The sequence below is a fragment of the Coenobita brevimanus genome, chromosome 8 (assembly GCF_032717465.1).
Source record: "Coenobita brevimanus isolate Jiangsu-jjx chromosome 8, ASM3271746v2, whole genome shotgun sequence".
Classification (NCBI taxonomy): domain Eukaryota; kingdom Metazoa; phylum Arthropoda; class Malacostraca; order Decapoda; family Coenobitidae; genus Coenobita; species Coenobita brevimanus.
Window position 1 is genome coordinate 37,717,057 of NC_136961.1, and position 8,282 is coordinate 37,725,338.

At 37.8% G+C, this 8,282-nt stretch overlaps 1 non-coding gene across 1 annotated transcript; it reads left to right on the forward strand.

Annotated features, from left to right (window-relative positions):
• Nucleotides 1–6,089: 6,089 nt before the first annotated feature.
• On the forward strand, nt 6,090–6,208 carry LOC145408941 (5S ribosomal RNA). The gene has a single exon (XR_013899018.1). It is a non-coding gene; the product is annotated as a 5S ribosomal RNA (ribosomal RNA).
• The last annotated feature ends 2,074 nt before the right edge of the window (nt 6,209–8,282 follow it).

Here is an 8,282-nt window from a genome sequence, read left to right on the forward strand (position 1 = left end):
ATAATCATTCATCTCTAATAATTTAGATACCATTCCATCCACATTTGAGTACATCAACTTAATCATCTTGTTTATATACTTGTCATGACATGGTTCTACTACCTTCCTCCTTTTAATTCCTTCCTGTTTGTGTACCACTTTCATACCTGCAATCCTATTACTTTGTAAAAAAAAAATGTGTTCTCCTCTTCTGATCTTCCTTCATTTTTTTTTTTTTTTTTGCTTCCTCCCTCTTCTCTTTCAGTAATTCCAGTTCCTCTTGTGTTAGGCATCTTTTTATCCATACATTTTTGAACTCGTCTTTTTCCATAAGATTCTTTGCATTTTTTTGTATCTCCTCCACGGTGTTTACACTCTGGAAGGGTACCTTTAGCGGTCTTGACTTGCTTTTCTCGTATTTCCCTAACCTTTTGTGTTCCTCTATGTCTATACTATTTCCTCTGATACTTCTTTCAATATACCCATTACATTTGCCATCTCCTTTTTGTCTCTTGAGATCTTGTTTTTTACTTCTTCCTCTTCTATACCAGTGATTACTATACATTTGTTGATATCTACTGAATCTCTGACTAACTTTGGATTGTTTTGGATTATTCTTTTCACTTCCTTTTTAATGCTTTTTTTCTTCCACCCTTGTTTCTAAGTCTTTCTTCACTTTCACCATTTCAGCATACGTGGTTTCCACATCATTTTTGTATCTTTGCACAGCTTCATTCACCTGTGTTATCTTCTCCTCAGTATCACTGCTCTGGTCTATCAGACTGCTTACTTGCCTAATTGTCTCTGTATCATTTTTGAACTCTTCCATAATACTCTCGTGGTTGACTACTGTACTTGCCATTTCACTCATTTTCCTCCTAAGTGTACTCACTTCCACTGTTAGTTCACATATGGTTGTGTCTTTCTTGTTGACCTCCCTTCCTAGTTTTCTATTTCTTCCTTTTGCAAGTGCATCTGCTTCTTTATTTCATCAATCTCATTTTGAAAAGCCATCTCCAATCTGTGTACATGCTCTACCAGTTTATTGTGAATCTCCATTTCAACCAGTTCTTGGTAGAAATCATCCTGCTTTCTACCTTTATCCCTTTTCTTTTCCAAATTTGCTTTACTAAACTATCTGGCCATTTTGCAATACTAAAAGCACAGAATACTCACATTCCCTGGGGCAGTTGTAGTCTAAACAAACAATCAGCTGACTGAGCGCATTCTTTCGCTACTCGGTTCTCTTTTCTGTTTGAACAAGTCTTGTTTAAACTTCTTCTTATTATTTTTTTTTTTTAATAATAGAAAACCATTTAGTCTAACCTGGTACAGAGCTTGACTCATATGAAGATACTAGTTTAGGTAATGCCACTGGCCGTGGTGGCTCGGTATGTGTGTGTGTGTGTGTAAATTACGAGAAAATACTTTGTATTTTCACTAAGGAAATAAATCAATTTCTATGTTTTTTGACGTTCATAAGGAAAAAAATGTCACCTAGCCTTGGTGTCCCCCATTAGATGGCAATGAAACTATATAACATAAACCTATATCTCAGTTACTTATATCTTAAACAATATAGACTGCAACATAGCCTAATGACTGTCACAAATGAACTATTGTGTACAGAACGGCGTAAGAGACCATTGTACACGAAAATAAAGAAATCGATATTGTATTTACAACATAATAGCGATCGTGAGTATGAATAATGTATATTGTCAACAGACAATATTCAACAGGTAATTTTTCCAGTGAATCGTAAAAGAGCACTAATATGTACTGTCACTAGTTAAATGATATACTTTGCAGTACTTCTTCATATATTAGTTTGTTGCCAGGGATATTTATGTTAATACTGGAAGCCATTAATAATGTTCACTGAGGACGTGGTAGTTGTGTGCAAGATATTCACAGAAGAAATCTGTGCAAAATATGAGGTGGTGTGTGGGGTGATGAGAAGACGAAAGAGGTTGCAGGGAACACCATGGTGGAATGAAGAGGTGAGAGAGGCTGTGGCACAAATGAAGAAAGGATATAGTGAGTGGATGAGAAACAGGGGCGTGGAAGAAGTTGAGAGACGGAAGAGTGAGTTATATGTAGACAGGAAGAGAGAGGTGAAAAGATTAGTAAGAGAGAGAGCAAGAAGAGAGTGGATGAGGAATTTGGAAGGAACTTGAATGTAACGTGGAGGGAATGTAAGAAAATGTTCTGGAAAGAGGTAGAGTTAGACAGGGTGCCAACGAAGTTAGCAGGGGAGTGAAAGATAAAAATGGTAGATTACTAGTCGAGAAGGAAGAAAAAGTGAGCAGATGGAGCGAACAGTTTAAGGAACTGTTGAAAATAGAGAATGAAAGTAATGCAAGTATAAGTGGCTGGGGAATGGCTGGGAGAGGGAGGGATGTAAGAAGAGAGGAAGAAATCAGTAGGAGGGAAGTTGTGGAAGCAATGAAGAAAGTTAAGATAGGGAAAACCCCAGGAATTGGTGGAGTGTGTGGTGAAATGCTGAAGCATGGTGGAGAGATAGTAGTGGAATGGATGTGGAAAATGTGCTGTTTGGCCTGGAAGGAACGTATAGTCCCCGAGGTTTGGAAGTCAGGCATAATTATTTCCTTGTACAAAGAAGAAGGGGAAAAAGAAGTTTGTGGTAATCATCGGGGCATTTGACTTCTTAGTGTAATAGGAAAAGGATATGGTAAGATACTTATTGAGAGATTTAGGAAAATAACATAGGAATTAGTTGGAGAAGAAAAGGGAGGTTTTAGGAAGGGAAGAGGTTGTGTTAATCAGATACTCATTCTCAGATCTTAGTGGAAAAATTTCTAAAGAAGGGAAAGAAGTTGTATGTTGCCTTCATGGATTTGGAGAAGACATATGACAGGGTGGATAGACAAGGACTGTGGAAAGTATTAAGAATATATGGAGTAGATGGGAAATTGTTGAAGACCACGAAGACTGTGCATGATGGTGCCTTAGGCTGCAGTGAGTATGGAAAGTGAACTGAGTGAATTTTTCTATCTGAAGGTTGAATTCAGACAAGGATGTGTCATGTCTCCATGGTTCCTCAATTTGTATATGGATGGGGTTATAAAAGAGATACAAGGTAGGGCAGTGGATGTTGGAGTGGGACTAGTGAGAGATGGCAGTGATTGGAAACTCCCTGTACTGTTGTTGCAGATGATAATGTGTTGTTAAGTGAAGACGAAGGGGAGCTGCAAGGACTGGTGAATGAGTTTGGGACAGTGTGTAAGAAACGGAATCTAAAGATGAATGTAGGGAAGAGTAAAGTTATGGTCTACGAGAGAAGTGAAGTAAGTGAATGTACAGTGAAGTTGGATGAGGAGGAAATGGAAAATGTGAGTGCATTTAAGTACTTGGGTAGTATGATGAGTAAGGTTGGAAGTTTAGAGGGTGAAGTGCTTGAAAGGGTACAACAAGGAAGAAATGTTGTTGGTTCTTTGAAAGCAGTGATAAGAAACAGGGAAGTGAGCATGGAAATGAAAAAAGTACTACATGACAGTACTGTGATACCAACTCTGACGTATGGAAGTGAAGCTTGGACCTTGTTGGAGGGACAAATGTCAAGAGTGAGAGCAGTGGATATGAGTTATTTTAGAGGAGCATGTGGAGTCACATGGAGAGACATATTGAGAAATATGTAAGTGAAGGAGCGTTGTGGTGTGGATGTGGATGTGATAGAAACCGTTAGGACAAACACAATGAGGTGGTTTGGCCATGTGGAGAGGATGGCGAGTGAGAGACTGACGAGGCGAGTGTATGTGAGTCAGGTGGAGGGGGGAGAGGGAGGGGGAGGCCAAGGATGACATGGTGGGATGGAGTGGAGAGGTATATGAGAGAAGGAGGGGTGTGAGCAGGAAGCAGGGCTATGAAATGGTGGGGAACAGGGCGGCATGGAGGCGATTTGTTTGTGGCCACCCCTTACTGGATTAATGCGTCTGGCAATAGACAGTTTTACCTGTGACAATCATTCATTGTCCTTCTGCAAAGAAAAAAAAAATCAGCAAAGTCGTGGAATTGCGTGGCCCTTGTCAAACTCCAAGACACTCTCAAATTAATGAAACTACTCGAGGCTATTCACGCTCTAGAACCTTGTGGCGGACCTTCTACAGGACGACCTCATCGCCTTCTCGTAATAAAAAGAACCTCCTGATTTTACCATAAAATGAGAAATTATCCAAAGCTCATTATCTGGTGAAAAGAGGGATGCAAATTTAATGGTCAGTAGTCCATATACAGTGAAGAAGAGTTTATCAAGAGCTCACTTGATAATTCAAGTGGTTACATCAACAAAATGCCATGTAATGAGTGCAATAAGTTTTATGTTGGCTAGACAGGAAAAGAACTTGATGCTATAGTCAAAACTTTTGTTAGGACAGGACAAACATCCGATGCCTTATTCGTAAATGCAAGTGATAAGAATAAATGTATAACTTGGGACAATGCCTCCTAAGTGTTGTCTTGCAAAATCTTGCTATTAATAGGAATATCACTGAGTCCATTGTAATCAAGAACAGTTTGTTATTATGAACCTGAACAGGGAGATGTATATATCAGAACATTTCATTACAGACAAAATGTGTATTCTAGCTAAGATCACCTAGTTATTCTACCTCTCTTGTGAATTATTTTTTTCTCTAGTAATGTATATAGACACCTGTACATGGGGGATTTCTGTATATATACGTATGTGATTGCATACCGTACATATTTGTGCATGTTGTATGTGTTTTTGTCTATTGCTTTAACTATATTGTGTATTTATGATTATGTATGTATGTGTATATGTATCTATATGTTTGTGTGTATTACACTGTGTTTATGTATACACGAAGGTAATTGCATTAACAGCCACACACACACACACACACACACACACACACACACATATATATATATATATATATATATATATATATATATATATATATATATTACAGTTATAACTATTTTACCTACCACTCACTCGATGTAGTGCTGCTCTCGGATGTCTGCCCTTTCCTCTCCATCCTTCTTTCCTTCCATTCTCTTCTGTCTTTCTTTCCCATATTCTTTCCTTGTCCTTCTGCCTACGGGTGACTTTACACTCCCTCTTCTGTCTTTCCTTCATTCTTTCCACTTCCTTCAGCCTGTGGGTGACTCTACATTGAGTGACAAACCAAATGGTTTCCTGTGCACCAGGAAACCATTTACTACGCTTGGTGGTAACCATATAACCAAATTTTGGCGCCTGGTGGTTTATTGGGTAATTATTGCGCTCCAACCAGATTGAGCCGGTGAAGGTTTATATCCAAGGGATGGTTGGGGTTGATTGCTCATGTAATGCCACTCAGGGATGAGTGAGGCTGGTCACTCTCATCTTAAATGTCGGGACCAACTGACTAGCCCCGGGCTCCTACGCTCCTCATGGGACAATGCAGGATTGGATGATGGATGGATGGATGGATATAACTTTTTTACAGTCTTATGTTCCTGTACCTCAAGTCGATGAACTTTTGCTTAAAAACTACGTAAAAAAAAACATTATCTCTCTCAGTTTAAAAAAAAAAAAGGTCACCCCGAAATAATAAATACGATTTTTGCAAGTGTATAATAATAATAATAATAAAAGAGCTTATACAAGTGCATTAATACTGAAAAGCACTGTTTATTACCTAGAATAAATCTAAGTTAGAATTTGGCTTTGTTTCTGCAGACAGCGTAAAGTTCCTGCATTACTTTGATTGCACGTTCTGCACACTGATTACTTCTTGGTATCTTGAGTAACGATGACTCCTGCTTCCAGTGGCTCTGCAATGAGTTTAGTGCTTTTTTGTAAGGTTTCAGTATTTCTGACGAGTTCTTGAAGTCATTTTCATTGTACATCTGATTAGTAAACCAATATTCTCCCCATTCGTACGAAATGAGTCTGCTTATCTTCTCCAAAGTCTTCGTTGTTGTAGGTATAAGAATGAATGCAAGGATAGCAAGAATTGCTCTTGATTTCCACCTCGCGTTACTGATATTTGGATTTTTGTGAAAGTTAATCAAAAGAAAATGCCTTTTTTCTTCAAAGAATCTAAACACTCATGTTAAATGGTACAAAACTTTATGTCAACGGCCGTACCACGTTGAGTATACCGCTTCCCGTCCGATCAGCGAAGTTAAGCAACGTTGGGTCTGGTTAGTACTTGGATGGGTGACTGCTTGGGAACACCAGATGCTGTTGGCATAACGTTCTCCCTACGTGTCAAGTGGGGTTGGTGGAGGATTAGTGTCCCTCCCTGTAAAACAATTAACTCTAAGCCCTTGGCCACCCCGTTTGGGATACATGGCGTCTGGCAATGATGATGATGATGATCTTTCCATCCTGACTTATCGAGGATCTCTTTTGTTCCATTAACAAACTGTGATTTTAGTTTTTCATAATTCTTTATTAGTTGAGACACAAATGGATATTCGATGTCTGCAGAATTTGTGTTAGCGCCAAGTTCTTCGTCCTTCACCAAACGGAGATTCTTATCCACGATGAGATGCTGACAGCTGATAAATTGTGGTATGTTGAAACTCTGATTCAAGAACATTTGTTGTAATCTGACAACAACAACTTTCTTTTTCCTAGTGTTAACGTTAGTTGTATCAGCAACGATCATTTTTATTGCATCCCATAAGTTGTATTCATCAACAACTTTTGCCATTCCTTCAGCAATAATTTCAGTATTGCCATTTTCCAGGCGCAATGCATCCAATTTTATTTCTTTTCTTTTCTTTTTTTCATTTTTAAGTAGTACTACTTGGTACTCATTTTCGTCAATCTGCTTTCCATCGAAATGTAATGACCATGTTTCCAACTGTAACTTTTCAATTATTTCCTCCTTCACTGTAGCAGCCTCTTTATATACTGACTTGTAAATTGCTGCTTGACTTGGAGCTAGAATGTCAATACGATCATGTGACAGTTGTTTACATATTTTAGCAGCTTTATTTGTCGATACTCCAGCGGATGTCATCAAGTTTGTTGCAACTTTACTTCTGTTGTGTGTTCTGGTTGGTGGATGATTAGTCTCATCTTCATCCTTATTTTTCCTGTCATCAGATTCAGTGCAACTACCACTAGATGTGAGATCGTAAGATGTTGATGGTATTATAAGTTCATCGGGCAGTTTTCGTCTTTTTGAAGGGTGACTGGCTTCCTTGCTTGCAAATTGACCTGTAGAGTACCCAACTTCTCCTTTGCTTTGCACTAGTAGGTGATAGAGTTGTTTATCTTCACTGGATAACCACTGACCATTTACTTTTGTGATATCAAAAAGTTTATTTAGGGCATCATATTTTCCATCTTGACACATTCATCGGAAGATTTTAGCACCTTGTCAAGCTTTGTTTGTATTGCTTGATCTGACACATGTGGAAAGTTCAATTTATTCTCCTATAATTTTGTAACTTCTTTGGAAATATTGACTATTCGTTCATTTGTTAATTTGATTTTTGCTTCAAGTAATTACAGTAGTAACGTCCAACAACTTGCATTTGGTTTGGCATTCTGCATTTTTCTTCTAATGAAGATTCTTGTAAAGGCACAACTCCTCTTCTTCTATGTGATTGCTGGAACCGCACCAAATTATTGGTCCAAACATCCTTGTTCTTCTGTACGATAGTATCACTTCTTTTATGCGACATCATGCCTAACTGAAAAACAAAAATATTTAACATATAACAGTAATGTACTAAGCAGTTATTATGCTGACTGTTCACCTGCAAACTGTGAAGATAACTGTTAGATAATCAAAACTGCGTCCCGTTTTATAAAGTTAAGATTATTCTAGAATGTTCTAAACAATGTTAAACTATACTAGAATGTTACAAACTGTTCTAGAAAGTTCTTAACAGTTCTAAAATCTTCTGTGCCAGTCTATAAAGTTATAAAAAATCTATATAATGATTAAGAAAGTGATAAAGCTTGCGTGTGGTAACGTTAAATATACGGTAATCCATTTTGTGACCTTTCTTTAAAACTGAGAGGTATAAGGGCTTTTTTCTTTGTTTTTAAAGAAAAGTTCACCAGTTTATGATAAAGGCTACCTTTTTTTTTTTTTTTAATAATCAAAAAGTTATAACTCCAATATCTATCTATCTGTCTATCTATCTATCTATCTGTCTGTCTATCTATATATGCATCTCTCTCTCTCTCTCTCTCTCTCTCTCTCTCTCTCTCTCTCTCTCAGTCAGTCAGTCTATATGTCTGTCTGTCTATCTATCTACCTACCTACCTGTCTATCTATTATCTATCTATCTATCAATATTTA